General features: G+C 44.8%; 1 long non-coding RNA gene across 1 annotated transcript; it reads right to left on the bottom strand.

The window, feature by feature from the left end:
• Positions 1 to 476: 476 nt before the first annotated feature.
• On the bottom strand, positions 477 to 6,361 carry LOC123387317. The gene is made up of 3 exons (XR_006601704.1): positions 6,303 to 6,361; positions 720 to 788; positions 477 to 629 (listed from the first exon to the last, which is right to left on the bottom strand). It is a non-coding gene; the product is annotated as an uncharacterized LOC123387317 (long non-coding RNA).
• Positions 6,362 to 16,511: the final 10,150 nt, after the last annotated feature.

Genomic DNA, 16,511 nt, shown 5'->3' on the forward strand with positions numbered 1-16,511 from the left:
TGTTAATTAAACGTTTGTTATCATCTAATCTACATCAGGCCTAGAACTAGGCCTGTGTCATAGGATGATTGCTCTGGAGCAGCAAGGGGGATATAATTAGGACAAGATAGGGGGCGGGGAAATCGCTGGAACGATGGAGGTGAAGGTTGGAGAGAGCAGAGCCTGTGAGGATGTGTGATGTAGGAGAGGAGGGAGGAATCAAGATTCCCTTGTGCTCTTCCCATGCACCCTATCACAGAGACATGGACACCAGGGACTCCCTTTAGAATCATGGTCCCTTTGCAGATTTGGTGAAAACTTGGGCCTTCCTTCCAGACAAATGTGCAACCGTACACTTTGCATATAATTTCAGGGACTTCAGGGACAAAGGATTGGATGGACGGCTGATTCTTAAGTGTATGTGGAAGAATAAATGTGCAGGAATTAAAAAAAATCTAGAGAAAAAGGAATGGAAAGAGATTCTGCCTTACCTGATATGAAAACATAAAGCCAATGTATTTAAAGCAGCATGGTATTGAAGCAGAACTACACGGATCAGTGGAACAAATTGGAAAAGAGAGCTGGATCCAACCACACAAAGGAATTCGGTGTATGATGAAGATGGCACTTCAGGTAAATCGGTGAAATAACTGGCAAGACATTTGAGGAAATGAGAGAAAACCTTGTCCTCACCCCAAAATAAATTCCAGGTGACAATCATATTTATATACTTTACGTACCAGAAGAAAGCATGAGGGAATGTTTTAATGGTCCTGGAGATGGAAAGGCTTACCTAGGCATGATGAAACCTAGAAGCCAAAGGGAAAACATCGATAAATTTGACTGCAAAAACTTATATAGAGAAGAAATGATCGTACTCAAGTTTGAAAGACACATGACAAGCTGGAAACGATGAATCCCAGCTGTCCTCTTCTCCTGCCACTTCTAGCTCACCGGCCTCTCAAGCGGTGAAAGGGGCTAGCAGGAGGGACTGGCAGTGGCTGTGAGAGGGCAGAGCATACCGTGGAGGCTCCTCCCACAGCGCCCCGGCCAGCGCCCACCTGTTCAGAGGCCGGGAAGCCCTGGAAATCCCAGCCCAGCCATCTGGGTCCCCAGCAGGTGCCTCAGCACAGCAGAGCCAGAGTCCGCCCTGAGGCTGCTCACCACTTCCCTCGTACGGCCATCCCGGGAACTGTAATCCTCGGTTCCCGGTCCTGCAGCTCTCCGATCTTAAAACGGGATTTTTTTTTTTTTTAAGATTTTATTTTTAAGTAATTTCTACACCCAGCGTGGGGCTGGAAACTACAACCCCGAGATTAAAAGTCGCCCGCTCCACGGACTGAGCCAGCCAGGCGCCTCATGTGAATTTTTTTCTTAAAATAAATAGCAGCTAAATTTTTGAAGGAGCTAACAATGTTCCAGGCATTGTCTAAACATTTAAACATACAACGTTTCATTTACTGCTCAAGGTCACTCTTCTGGATAGGTCTACTTCATTATCAGCTCCATTTGGCATTAGAGGAAACAGAGTTAGAGAGAAGTAGCTTGGCCAAGTTCTAAGTGGCAGGATCAGGATTCAAAGTCTGACTCCTGGCCCCCCACTCTTGATATAAGAAAGCCAAGGTCTAGGAAGAATTCAATAAAACAGTTTTTTGAAGTTAACGTTCATCCAGGCTTTGTCCCAGATGCTGGGGATTCATAATTGAGAAAAACAGTCATTGGGGCAGACAGGAGAGAAACTTTTCTGACACAGTGAATCCTGGAAACAGCCAAGGACCTGTGAACCACAAGAAGGAGTGTAGGGAGAGAGGAGGGGTGCAGAGGGAGAAGTCTTTGAAATGAGTCTTATGGAGTTTAAGGGAGAGGTGAAGGAGTGGGGTAACACTTACAAGTTTAGGAGGAAGAACAGAGCGTGGGGGAGGAGCAGTGGTCTGCCTGTCCTGAGTCTGGGGTTTGTTAGAGGTGATGCTGGACAACTAACCCAGGGTCAAGGTAGAGTTTGGACACAGAGGAGTTTGGGCACAAAGATTTTGAGAACTTTTCCATGGTTCAGTGGACGTGGTCTAGCGGCCACCTACTCTGCCAAACCAACCTGCTTCTTTCCTCCCAGCTGGTCCTCACCTGTGTTCAACCTATCAGTTGCAGAAGCCAGAAACCTCAGAATCACCTTTCACTCCTCCCTTGTCCTCACCTCCATCTAGTTAATTATCAGGGCCTGCCCAATCTACCTCTTAAATATTCCCCAGGTTCATTTACTGGTATCACATCCCCATGGCCACCACCCTTGTCCACACTGCCTTCCTCTCACTCCTGAATCCAGCTGGGGACAGTGACTTGGTTTAGAGGGCTGGACATCTTCAAACTTTCACTCCAGAGAAATCCTTCTAAAATGAATCGTCTTACATCTACTTTCCCCCTGAAAACCCTTCTCACTGATCCATTCAACAAATATTGAGCAAGTGTTTGTTATGTGTAAAAATATTGAGGACACAACAATGAGCAAAACAGAATTTAAAGTCTATTGGGGGGTGCCTGGGTGGCTCAGTCAGTTAAGCATCTGACCCTTGATTTTCAGCCTGTGTCATATCAGGGTTGTGAGATTGAGCCCCACGTTGGGCTCAGCACTGGGTGGGAGCATGCTTAAGATTCTCTCTCTCTCTCTCTCTCTCTCCCTCTGCTCCTCCCCCACTCCCTCTCTAAATAAATAAATAGAGTCTACTGGGATGGCAGATATCAATCAAATGACCACCACACCAAAATAATACATAATTATAAACTGGAAAATGTGCCATAGGAGGGCCTGCTAGAATGTTCCTCAAGTCACCTCATCTGAAGTTTGAATAGCCATCAACCAGCTCAGAGCAAGGATAGGGTGAAAGCTTATGCAAAAAAGCCCCAAAGGTGCTTCTGAGTCTCAGTTTTCTCATCTGTATCATGGAGATATTCATAGTTGTGAGATTAAATGAATTAATGTATATGAAGTCCTTAGAATGGGTCTTGGGACATAATAAACTTTCCATTAGTGTTAGCTTTAATAACAATAATTATTATTTAATTTTCTTTAAAGTAGAGAGCCAGGGGCACCTGGGTGGCTCAGTAGGTTAAGCCTTTGCCTTCGGCTCAGGTCATGATCTCAGGGTCCTGGGATCGAGCCCCACATTGGGCTCTCTGCTCAGCGGGGAGCCTGCTTCCCCCCTCTCTCTGCCTGCCTCTTGCCTACTTGTGATCTCTCTCTCTGTCAAATAAATAAATAAAGTCTTTAAAAAAAATAGAGAGCCATTGAAGGTGTTTCTGTAAAGTTGTTAAATCATAAAGAAGCTTTTTTTTTTTTTTTTTTTTTTTTTAAGTAAGCTCCACACCCAGTGTGGAGCCCAAGGCAGGGCCTGAACTCACAGCTCTGAGGTTAAGACCCTGAGATCAAGACCTGAGCTGAGGTCGAGAGTTGGATGCTCAACTGTCTGAGCCACTCAGGTGCCCCACAAAGAAACTTTAAAAAAAAAAAAAAAAAAAAAAAAAAAAAAGGTCCCCTTTGCAGGTGCTCATTGAGATCTGTGGGTTATTTAAACCAAGGAGGCAGGAGAGCATTTGGAGACATTTTGTGATTTTGGTGCGTGAAACGACTGGCCTTGGTGTGTGTTTGGTGGTGGGAGGCTGTGGGAGGTGGCAGGGGTGGGGGGAGTTCCCAACATCTTGGCTCCAGCATTGATGTTCTTCACCAGGTTGGGAAGCCTGGAAGAGAATCGGGCCTGGCAGCTGTGCTCAGGCCAGCTGTGGACCTGTTCAGGCACAGGCACCACATGGAGTCCTAGATATGGCGATGCAGAAGAGCTGCTTGGGTCTGGAGTTCAGGGGAAAATTGTGGCCGAAGACATAAAATGGAGATTGTTGGCAAATACCTGATAATTGGGCCTCAATCATCCCGTCTGTAAAATGATAGGAGGAAAGAGATATCTAGATGATTTTTAAGGTTTCTCCTACAGGTGTAACATTCCAATTGTTGAGGTTGATAGGCCCGCCGAGTCAGGGAAAAAAACATCCATGTGGCCTGAAAGATTTGGCAGAGGCTCCTTGGAGGCTGTTATTCTTTAGTCTATCTCTTACTGAGCAGCTAAGAGCCAAAAGCTCTACCACAAATGGAAAGGTGAATAAGACCCAGGCCTTGCCCTCAGGGAATTCAGTCTGGGGCAGAGACTCACAAAGCAAAGGGCAATTACAAAAAAGTAACCTAAGAGCCTAAAAGCAAGCTTAGAGGAGGACCAAGAATGCTTCTGAGGGAACTGACATCCAAGTCAAGGCCTGAAAGTCAGGCAGAAGAAGATAACTGTATGGGGAATCTGGGCTGGAAAAGATTGGATTTTTAAGGGTTTTTGGTTTGCTTGCTTGTTTGTTTGTTTGTTTGTTTTAAAGATTTTATTTATTTATTTGACAGAGAGAAATCACAAGTAGGCAGTCAGAGAGGCAGGCAGAGAGAGAAGAAGGGAAGCAGGCCCCCTGCTGAGCAGAGCCCGATGTGAGACTCGATCCCAGGACCCTGAGATCATGACCTGAGCCGAAGGCAGCAGCTTAACCCACTGAGCCACCCAGGCGTCCCTGTTTGTTTGTTTTCAATGGAGGGGGAGTGGCAGAGGGATAGAGGGAGGGAGAGAGAAAAATCCTAAGTAGGTTCCATGCCCAGTGCAGAACCTGCTGCAGGGCTTGATCCCACAACCCTGAGATCATGACCTGAGCAAAAATCAAGAGTCAGATGCTCAACTGACTGAGCCATCCAGGCGCCCCTGGAGAAAATTGTTTATGTAGTTATTTTTTAAAGATTGAATGGCAGGCAAGAGATGCACCCAGGTCACATATTTAGGGAGGCACTCAGTCTCAGGGATCTGCAACATGCTCCTGGCCCTGCTCCCTGCCCACACCCCCCACTCCAGACCTTCTGGTGCTATACACATGGCTCTGTTTACAAAGACCTTCCCTTACCCACATTGGCCTGGTGAAAGCTCACTCTTGCTCCAAGGCTCAGCAACTCCTGGAAGTCGACTGCTCTCACCACCCATCCCTGCCTCCTCCCATGGTCAGGGTGGTCCTCTGCACTCTAACAGCATGGTAAAGGCTGCATAGCACAGACCAGACTTCGGCATCAGAGCCCTGCTGTGCTATTTATCATCTGTGAACTGCTCTCTGAGACAGTTTCCATTTGTGTAAAATGTGGTTCTGACTTCACAGGGGAGTTGTAAAATTTAAATGAGAAAATGTATGTAAAGTGATCAGCAGCCATCATACCGATCATACCAGGTATTCGGTAAGTGGTAGGTATTATTAGTTTGTTTATACTTCTTCTAAAGCACTCATGTATTCTAATTATTCTCTTACCTTTATCTTCACTATACAAGGTAAGTTCCTCGAATAGGGAGGAGGAGGAGGAAGAGAGAGAGCTTTATGAATGGGCACTAAGATATGTCTGCTGCATAAATAAAGGAAAGAAATGACAAGTTTTATGGAAAAAGTTCTGGGCAGGAAATCTGGAGCCTTGGGCTCTAGTCACATGGTCCCAGTGATGGCACAGTGCCTCCCCAACTTATATTCACTTGGAAGAAGAGTTGCCCAGACCACAAACCCTACTGAGCTCCTACTTTAACCCACTGAGCCACCCAGGCACCCCTTGAGCTCCTACTTTAGACCACTTGGCCCCTTCAGCTTCTAGACTTGAACAAATGGGGCCAGCACCAGAGCCAAGGTTTACAGTTTCATATACCTTTAACGAATGGCCTACCACAACAGTCTGAGACAGGCCAATTAGAGAGGCTCTCTTGAACCAAGGAACAGCAAGAAACAGTCAGGCAGCAGAGGGATTTAGAGTAGGGAGGTCAGAGACAAGCAAGCTTTGGCCAGTAGAGGTACGTACAAGCCAAGATAGGAGGGAGCAGAGACCAAGAAGCAGCAGAAACCAGTTAGTGGGTAAAGGCAAAAGGAGCAGCCCTGTGCAGAGTTGGGGGAGCGTGTCAGGAGCGAGAGAATGAATAGAACAGTGAGTCCTGCAGCTGCCTTGTTCCTGCTGGCATTTCAGTTCCAGTCCTTACAAGAAAATCCTTTATATCTGAGCTAGTTTGGGTTGATTTCTCTACCTCGTAGCCCAATGAGCCTGATTCTACTTGTCTTGGTCAGTCTCTGCCCCTCTCTGCATCTCAGTTTGACCAGACCATCTCTATGATCTTCTCCAGAACAATGTTTGCTTTGAACACCATGTAGAGAGAATGGGTTTTAGGTTGCTGGCAGCTGAGTTCAGTATTACAGAATGCCATTACATCCTGGCTCCCAAAATAGCTTGGTACCTGGTTAACGAGCCTATGGAAGGATCCAGCACACATCTGACTTTGAACCTGAGTCCAGCTGATACAGTCTGCCTCCACACTGCTCTCCCCCCACATCCACCGCATCCTTTGTTGGATCATAAAGGAACTGAGAAACCAGGGCTAGTGTTTCTCCAGTGTCTTTGGCCGCTAAATGCCCTACCTACCCCCTTAACACTTTCCTGGACCCACTTCAGCATTTCCAAGGAGTCCAGTGCCAGGTCTGCTCCAAAGAAAGTGCCACTCCAGGAAGATTTTGAACAAAGAGTTTCCTTCTTTGGTGTTAAGATTTCCTGCCTTCCAGCTGTTTGGCTCTCAGCCTTGGCCCTGCCCGCATCTTTTTAAGCTAACAGTTATGTTGATAATAATGCTTCCTTGCCTTTCTAGGGTGCTTTGTATTTTTCAGAGCATTTTTATGCTTGTCTGATACTCACAGAAACCCAGGGAGGATGAGCAAGAAGGGGAGTGTAGAGGATAATATTTATCTCCTGTCCCATCTACCCCCTTAAAACTATTTATTTTAAAAGAACTTATAGTAGATGAAAATATTGAGACCATGCTTGATTAACTGACTTGCCCAAGATCACAGAGCAGGTAGATGGCTGAGTTAGATCTAGAAAGTTCGCAATCACAGATCATGCTTAAGCAGGACTTGCCTACCTAACACTGCCTTGCAAAACCCTGCTGGCCATAAGAAGGGACCCCTGAGAGAAGTGGTGGTCTTGGCACTGCTACCCTTTTGAGTCCTCCAGGAATCATTCACAGATCTTACCCCTCCAGTCTCTACAGAGACTTGGCTACCACACAGTGGCTTGGGCAGCACCAGGAATCCACAGAAGGTTAGATGTACGCATTGAGTAGCAGTATCTTATGTACCGGCAAAAGTGAATGCTAGTGAGAGTCAATTTTCTTGGTTTGATTACAGAGCTCTTCGTGGAGGGTAAGACAGGAAAGGTTGAGAACCTTGTAGGTCCACCCTTCTGCCAGCACCGCTGGGAAAGAGGAAGCAGAGATAATTATTCCGGCCCATCCCCCCTTCCCAAACTCTACTCTGCAGCAAGGACACCCTGTCCTTACTCTGTTTGGGGCCCCCAGTTTTGGGCCACTTGCCAAAGCATTCATTGCTGCACTCCTACCTGATCAAGGTGAGCCCATTCCTTCTAATCACAACATGGACTCAAGTTGTCCTGGGACACAGTAGTAAGTTCTAATATTTAGGGGTAGGTGAGTAAGAAATGGGAGTAGAAAGCTTCACCTGGGCTTTCTAAAGAATCTGCCCTTACTCCTTCTCCAGTGCCCCCTGGAGAGCATAATGTGATTTTCTTGTGGCAATCATCACCCAGCCCAGCAACTCCAAACAGCCCAACTGGGAAATTATCCAAGGAAGTTGGCCTATCCAATGGCCTAAACAATAATATGTCAGCTGAAGTGAAGACAAGAAAACAGAAAATGTGCTTGGAATTTGAAACAGAGGGAATTTGTTCCAGAGAACTGGTTAGAAATCTGTTGGCTTGAAGGAACAGAAGGGTAAGGTGAGGCAGACTTGAGATTAACACCTGCAGGAAGCTTCTACCACTCTTAGGCTTGGAAGATCAAATGGACGAGTGTGTACTTGCTGCTGACAGTATGGGAGCTTAGGTTTGTTTTTGTTTTTTCTTTAAAGATTTATTAATTTATTTGGGAGAAGAGAGAGAATGAACCAAGCAAGGAGGAGAAGCAGAGGGAAAAGAAGCAGACTCTCCACTAAGCAGGGAACCCGACGCAGGGCTTGATCTTGAGACCCTGAGATCATGACCTGAGCCAGAGGCAGACACTTAACTCACTGAGCCACCCAGCCCCACACCCCCCACCAGGAGTTTAGTTTTTGAAATGATGCTGCTAACAGAACTGCCAGAGGTCGCTGGAGCCTACAGGTACCCACTGCTGACCCTTCAGTACCACCAACCCCTGCAGGAGCCTGTGGCAGTGACCCATCACTGCTGGAAATGCTGAGCATCTCTAGGCCCGTCACCACCAGCTGCTGTCAAAGTCTCCAGTGGATGCAGAGAGATAATGATTTTTGCCTGTCCTGTTACTATGCCATCTCCAGCTTGCAATTTCTCACCTGTACTTCCCATTCACCAAATCTGACAGGAAGCCAGCAGGCAGAGGGCGTCCGGGAAATGTAGTTTTCAGGGCCTAGCACTCTCCAGTACAAAACAGAGCCTGGAAAGGCTAGAGCAACAGGCAAATGACCAGCATAAATGGTACTGAAATGTACAGATTATTTGAAATGTACAGCTTATGGCACATTAGGGTCCATAGTATTGGACATTAGTTGATTACTTCATTACTTTCCAGGAACCATGTGTTTCTAGGAAGTCGACTCCATGGGAATAGAGTGGGGCTGAGCCAGTCCATGATGAGAATGATTGGTTCAGGATGGTCATATGAATTAGCCAGTCCAATCAGAGGGAATCTTGAGATTTTTAAAAAATTTTTTGTATTTTTATTGACTTATGTCTTATTAGCCCCAGGGATACAGGTCTGTGAATCGCCAGGTTTACACACTTCATAACACATACCTTCCCCAATGTCCAAAACCCAACCACCCTCTCCATAACACCCTCCCCCGGCAATCCTCAGTTTGTTTTGTGAGATTAAGAGTCTCTTATGGTTTGGATCCCTCTTGATCCCATCTTGTTTCATTTATTCCTTTCCTACTCCTCAAACCCGTAACGTTCCTCATACCAAGGAATCTCAGGATTTTTGCTGAGAAGGCTGATACACAGACTATCTCTCCCTTGCTAACCACGAATGAGGAAGCAGGCAGGTGTTGGGAGATGTTGGCAGTCATCTTGGGGCCATATGAAAGCAGCTGAAAGAGTATGCCTGATGACTAACAGATTAATTTGGGGGCACATATGTAACCCACATGCTGTGTTCACTATTTAGGAAGCTGTGGCATAGTTGATCTGTCTCACGCCCTTTATGGTGCCTATCATCAGCCACAAAGCAAGACCAATTTATGAGTATCATGGAAAAATCTGGAAGAGAAAGAAAGTTCTAGGAATCAGCCACTTTTCCCATGGTCACATCTTGGACCAGTAGCTTTTAAACATTTTTTATTGTGCCCTCAATAAGAAATCAGTTGTACAGTGTGACAAGTACACATGTGGCTGTACAAATAACTGAAATAAAGTTTCACAACAGTTTCCATAGTATTTACCCTGCAAAAGTGTAATTAATTCAAATGTTCAATTCTATTCTATTCTACTTTTTAAAAGATTTTATTGGGCAACACTGTTGGGACCCCTCTCACTCTTGGGAGCTTTTTCTGTGCCTTCACTTATTGCTTTACTCAAAAACAAAACAAAAAAATAACAATTTTATTTACTTATTTGAGAGAGAGGAGCAGAAGAGAAGCCACAAGCAGGTAGAGGGGCAGAGGGATGGAGAAACAGACCCTGAGATCATGACCTGAGCCGAAGGCAGATGCTTGACCAATTGAGTCATCCAGGTGCTCCTCTATTCTATTTTTATTTTTTTTTTTAAAGATTCTATTTAGTTATTTGACAGAGAGATCACAAGCAGGCAGAGAGGCAGGCAGAGAGAGAGAGGGAAACAGGCTCCCTGCCGAACAGAGTCCGACGCAGCTCTCGATCCCAGGAACCAGAGATCAAGACCCGAGCCAAACGCAGAGGCCTTAACCCACTGAGCCACCCAGACGCCCTCTATTCTATTTTTAAATAAAGCTGGTCATAAACTTTTAAATGATTTCATGACCTAATAATGGGTTATGACCTCGAATTTGAAAAACATTGCCCTATACTATGTCATCACCAATTATTGTAAAACTTAACTCTTGATTAAAAAAAAAAACAAACGCTAACTTTTGCTAACTTTCCTGCTTTTGTATGCATATTCCGTGCCTTCCTTTGTTATGAAGGAAAGTCACAGTGCCCCAGGTCTCAGAGGCTAGCCTCTCCCCAACCTAACGAAAGGATACCAAGAACTTAACTCTGTAGATAATCTATTTTGCATTGCTGATTTTTGCCTGCCTACTGGAAAGTTTAGTTTATAAAATTGCTCAAGTCTTTCTTCTTTTTTAAAAAGATTTAAAAAAAATTTTTTTATTTATTCCTGAGAGGCAGAGGCAAAGGCAGGTTCCCCTGCATAGCAGGGATTCTGATGAGGGACTCCATCCCAGGACACTGGGATCATGACCTGAGCCCAAGGCAGACGCCCAACTGACTGAGCCACCCAGGTGCCCTCGAGTCTCTCTTCTTAAAATCAAAACCAAACCAATAAATAAAAAAGCTCCCTTTGACCTCATTTCAATGGTCAACCCAGAGTAGATATGGTTGAATGGGATAGGAATTAGAAGGGTGGCTAAGAGATAAACTCAGTAGAAGGGATGAGGACCCTGTCAAGAAGGCAAGTAGTGGATGTGGAAGGGAGAAAAATGCATCGCAACTTATGTGAACAGATAGAAATCAGAAGTGAATTTTGACCAAGAACTGCTTTCCTTAATCTCCTTTTTTGAGACTCCTACTCCCTACCTCCCTTGTGGTAGAGCCTGGAGTCTGGAGTCACATAAGCTCAGGTTCAATACCAGCTCTGCCATTTCTGAGCTGGCTAATTTTGGATAAGTTACGTCTCTAAGTTTCTCATCTGTAAAATTAGTCTAATAAAACCTACCTTATCAAGCTGGTTTAAGGATTAAATGAGATCCATACATTTTAGCTCTTATTAAGGCCTTCTCCCATCCTTATACAAAGCCTTACCTTCCCCCACCCACTAATAATAATTACCACAGGGACACTTGTTGAGAAATTCCTCTGTCCCAGGCAATATTCTTAGGACCTTACCAGTAGTTTCCAAGCCGAGAAGGATTCCCTGGCACCTTCTTAGTGTAGTTTTCTCTAATAATGTAATTAATATTTATAGAGTGTCCACTATGCATCAGGGAGGGTAGTGAACTGACTTACTTGCATTCATTCATTTGATAGATGTTAGTTAAACGCTAACTATGGTGCCGGGAACTTACTAGGTATTGGAGGTACCAAGATGAACAAGGCCCTGAACCTTGAAGGACTCACAATTTACTCACACAGTAAGTGTTATGTAATGAGGGTATGTATATGAGATGTTCATTCCCTGTGGCTTCCTTGGTGTAGGCAACCCCATCTTTGGCTCCGGACCTAATGACTGATAGTGTTTGATTCTGTTTTTCTGGCTTGACTTTGGAGCCCTACTTTCAGGACATGCCTTTTAGTTCTCAGCTCCCCATAAACCACCAGGATTAAGAGAAAATGTTTGTATTCCTTATCTCTCCCTGCCTGGGATCCCCCTCCAGAGGAAAGAAAAATAACAGATGTGCAAAAGACGGGTACATTGCTGGTGTGGTTTCATCCCATCACACTTTAAACCCTTTTCTGTCTTAAACCACTCTGTCTCCTGATTGCCAAATTCAACCAACTCTTTGTGCCTTTGCAGATCTTTTGTCCCTTTCTCTTTTTCTGGTACACATATCATTTACTGTTCTTTGTATCTTTCTCCTCCACAGCTCAGTAACCTATTCAATTTATACCACCAAAAATTAGAGTTGGGACCTGAACCCGGAATAGGCTGACTCCAAAGCACATGCTTTAGCCAACATTCCATACTGCCTTCCCAAGCAGACCAGTAGTCTGTGCTGTTCAATATGTAGTCATTAAATGTATACAGTTGCTTAAATCGAAATTAAAATAAAGTGAAATAAAAATTCAGTTTCTTAGTTGCACTACCCATCTTCAAGTGTTGAACAGCTACATGTGACTGGTGCCTATTATACTGAACAGCATTCCAGGTTGCCTGGGTGGCTCCGTAAGTTAAGTGTCCAACTCGTGATTTCACCTCAGGTCATGATCTTGGGGTTGTGAGATTGAGCCCCATATTTGGCTCTGCACTCAGCAGTCTGCTTGAGATTCTCTCTCTCCCTCTACCCCTCCCCCCACTCGCACGTGCTCTAAAATAAATAAATCTTTTTTTTTTTTAAGATTTTATTTATTTATGAGAGAGAGAGAGGGAGAGCAAGCAAGCACAGGCAGACAGAGTGGCAGGCAGTGGCAGAGGGAGAGGCAGGCTTCCTGCCAAGCAAGGAGCCGGATGTGGGACTCGATCCCAGGACACTGGGATCATGACCTGAGCCGAAGGCAGCTGCTTAACCAACTGAGCCACCCACGCGTCCCTAAAATAAATAAATCTTTAAAAAAATTTCCATCATTGCAGAAAGTTCTGTAGAATTGTGTTTAGAAAAAGTGTAGGATAGCATTGGGTTGGATTGCATTCTGCCCTCTGACTTCTCTTTACTCTCTGTCTCATTTATTCATTCTCAGGGAGTGGGCAGCCTTTCTTTCATCAGCCCAACTCTCTCCTCCCACTTTTCTGGGAAGTATTATTCTATCCTGCACCTTGCAATCACACCATTATCCACAGGGTCACAATGAATACACCATGTTTATATATGACCCTGCACTGCTCTCCCTAATGTTGATTGCTTCAGGGGTGGACATCTGGCCAAAACTAGCCCAATCAGTAGTTCTTCTCCAAGAAATTCAAAGTGGAACCTACAGGTCTAGTTGTCTGACTGATCTCTTGAATGGAGGTGGCTTGGGATCTACTGGTGACCATGTTTTGATCTGGATTGGGAAAACTGGTCTTCAGAGAGATCAAGAAATGACAAAACAGTTACACATATTGGGGAGAGTTGGATCTAGGAGCTCAAAGGATGTTAGGGTTCTTCTCTCTCTCTGAGCTCTGTCTTCCTCTGTGATGCCTTCATGCGCGGGCAGGCTCTCTTCATGAAGCAGAAACGATGGACACCCCCAGATCCATATGGCTCAAGACCTCCAGAAGAAAAGTCCTGTCTTTCCTGGATCTATATTTCACATCTTCCCAAAGGCTTTGCTTAGCGGAGGTTGGGTCATGTGCTCATCTGTTCAGAAACTGTGGCCCGTCTTAGCAAGGGTTCCTAGAAAACGAAGTCTGAAGAAGGGATTAAGTGCTAAAGGTTTTTGTGGGATGCACATTTCTAGGGCAGTGAGAATGAAGGGATAGGGGAAGCAGGAAAAGATGGAAAGCAATGCATGCAAGGAAATGTTTGCTACTTCTTCACGATGAGCTGTGAAGAGACACACTAGTCTCTTGCCAGGTCCACCCACTTGGCCATGTGGAATGTATCTAGATATGTTGTACAGAGAAATTTTATCTTAAAACAGTCCATCAGAGGAAGGAAAAGAGACTGGATTGTTCTATCCTGCTGCTTCCTGTCTCCTGTCTCCCATTGATTACTTTGCCCTATCGGTAGTTAAATCTCCCGTACTTCTAGGTTGCTTCATTGGCCCCTTCAGCAGTGGCTCAGGAAGCCACAGCTCATGGTCTGTGATGTGTGTCATCAGGGTCTGGAAGTTGCAGAAGCCTTAGAATCCACATTTGAAATTAGTTGGCCTCAGGCAGAACTGTAAGGCCTCACTCAGAGTTGGCCAGCCATACCTGTGGGTGAGGTGGACCAAATAACTAATGGTCTAAGAGTGAAATGACACCGAGAGACTGTGATGAGGCATTGGGCCATGATGTGGGGATCGTTATGATCAGTCAGACTGGGCCATATGCCTACCGCTATAGCTGATGGGCATGGAAGGTATGCTGTGGATGGAAATATCCCATCCTCCTTCCCCTCATGCCAGTTCAGATCCTCAGAAAATCAGATACCAAGACAGGATTAAATGCAAGGAACTTATTATGAGAAACACCTGTGAGAGAAAATGGGCCCGGAGCTAAGAGACTGAGGACCATCAGACAATGATGCAGATCTGACCCAAGGGAAGGAGAGAGAAGGAAGGAGTTCTAGGTGGAAGGGTCTTAGACTGCAGTATAGTTCTTTTTTTTTTTTTTTTTAAAGATTTTATTTATTTATTTGACAGAGAGAAATCACAAGTAGACTGAGAGGCAGGCAGAGAGAGAGGGAAGCAGGCTCCCCGCCGAGCAGAGAGCCCGATGTAGGACTCGATCCCAGGACCCTGAGATCATAAAGGCAGCGGCTTAACCCACTGAGCCACCCAGGCACCCCTAGACTGCAGTATAGTTCTAAGGAAAGTTTAGCAAGGCCATTGAGGGTCCTTGAGCCAAAGTGGCCCATCAGAAGAGTATCATTTATCCTGGCAAAAAGCCTGTCCTAAAATTCCTGCAGGGCTGCCAGTGGCCAGGACCAGAGGGGAGGCCTGGGTAAGGGGTGATGGACCTCAGAGCTCAGCACCTGTGCTGTTGATGAATTACGCTTCTCCCAGTTGGAGATCTGAAAAGTGCATTCTCATGGCCACATACCTTCTCAGCCCAGCACTACATGCAGATGAAGAAGGATGGTTTTACAATCTAAAAGAAGAAGAAAAAAGTGGAGTGCCACTACCAGTTGAAGGGACAAAGGTGTTGAGCAGGCAAGACAACAACGTCCACCTCACAGCTTATAATTTTTCATCTGTAATTAAAACTCTACATGTTCCAACCTGAACTCATGACTTCTCCGTGCTCTGGAAAAGTTCTGAAGTCTTCATCCGGAGACTACCATCCTCCCTACTGTGAAAACTGAAAGTCATGTTAAACACCTCTTGATCCTTTCTCTCCCTGACCTCGAAATAGCCAACCAATAGCCAAGTCCTTCCAGTCCTACCTTGGCAATATCACCTCTGCATTGGTACGTTTTTCCTCCACTCTCATTGCTGTTGTGATCAGGAGCTCATTGTACCTTGCATGAACTACCGTGGGAATCTCCAGTGGTCCTTCTGCAGACCCATTCCATCTTATCATCTCTGTCATGTTGTCTTTAACCACAGTTTTCACCATGTCAATCCCTTTGTAAAAACTTCTATCACTGGGAATATAAAATGGTGTAGCCATGGTGGGAAACAATATGGCGAGTCCTCAACAAATTAAACATAGAATTCCCATATGATCCAGCAATTTCACTTCTGGGTGTATACCCCAAAGAACTGAAAGCAGGGACTCAGATATTTGTACACTAATATTCATAGCCAGCATTATTCACAGTACTCAAAGGATGGAAAAAACCCAAATGTCCATTGATGGATGAATGGATAAACAAAAGGTGTTATATACACAAAATGAAATACTAATATTCAGCCATAAACATAAATGAAATTTTGGTACGAACGTGGATGAACCTTGACTATATTTTGCTAAGTGAAATGAGCAAGATACAAAAGGACAAAAATTAAATGATTCCACTTATATGAGATACCTAGAATAGTCAAATTTCAAAGAGACAGAAAACAGAACAGTTGTTACCAGGAGCTGGGGGAGGGGAGGACAGAGAATTATTGTTTATTGAGTAGACAGTTTCAGCAGAGGCAGATGAAACAATTCTGGAGATGGAGCGTGCTGATATTTACACAACAATGTACTTAATGTACATTAATGTAATTAATGTACTTAATGCTAACCAACCATATATTTAAAAATGGCTAAAATTGGGGGCGCCTGGGTGGCTCAGTGGGTTAAAGCCTCTGCCTTTGGCTCAGGTCATGATGCCAGGGTCCTGGGATCGAGCCCCTCATCGGGCTCTGCTCAGCAGGGAGCCTGCTTCCATTCCTCTCTGCCTGCCTCCTCTGCCTACTTGTGATCTGTCTGTCAAATAAATAAATAAATTTTTTTTAAAAATGGCTAAAATGGTAAAACAAACAAAGTCCCAAAAAACTTCCATACTGACTCTCCTTAGCAGAAAATAAAACCCAAGAGCCTTAATCTCACCATATGTAACTTTCCAGATGATTCTTCTTCCTTTTCCTGTTACTCTGTATTTCCTCAATTGATCTCCTGCTTCCTATATCTGCTCCACTGGCTACCTACACAAAGCGTGCTCCTTCCCTAGTTCTACTCATTTTTTTTTTCAAGACCCAAAGGTCACATCCTTAACAGTCTTTCTCCTCCCACTATTCCATACTAAGTGGAAGTAATTGCTCTCCTTTTTGAACTCCCACAGCTTGTGAATTATGTCTGTCTTTAACACTTACTGCTTTTCTTTTAGATCAAAGAAGGTACACAATAAGATAGAGAGGTGTGGCTGAGGGTAGTCTAGTCGGCCCTCTACTAGAGTGTTATAACATTAAGGACTTTACCAACATCCCAGAACTGGTCTTTATAGCCTTGCAAGTT

The sequence above is a fragment of the Mustela putorius genome, unplaced genomic scaffold (genome assembly GCF_011764305.1).
Source record: "Mustela putorius furo isolate JIRA1106 unplaced genomic scaffold, ASM1176430v1.1 tig00003853_pilon_pilon_pilon, whole genome shotgun sequence".
In the NCBI taxonomy this organism is placed as follows: Eukaryota; Metazoa; Chordata; class Mammalia; order Carnivora; family Mustelidae; genus Mustela; species Mustela putorius.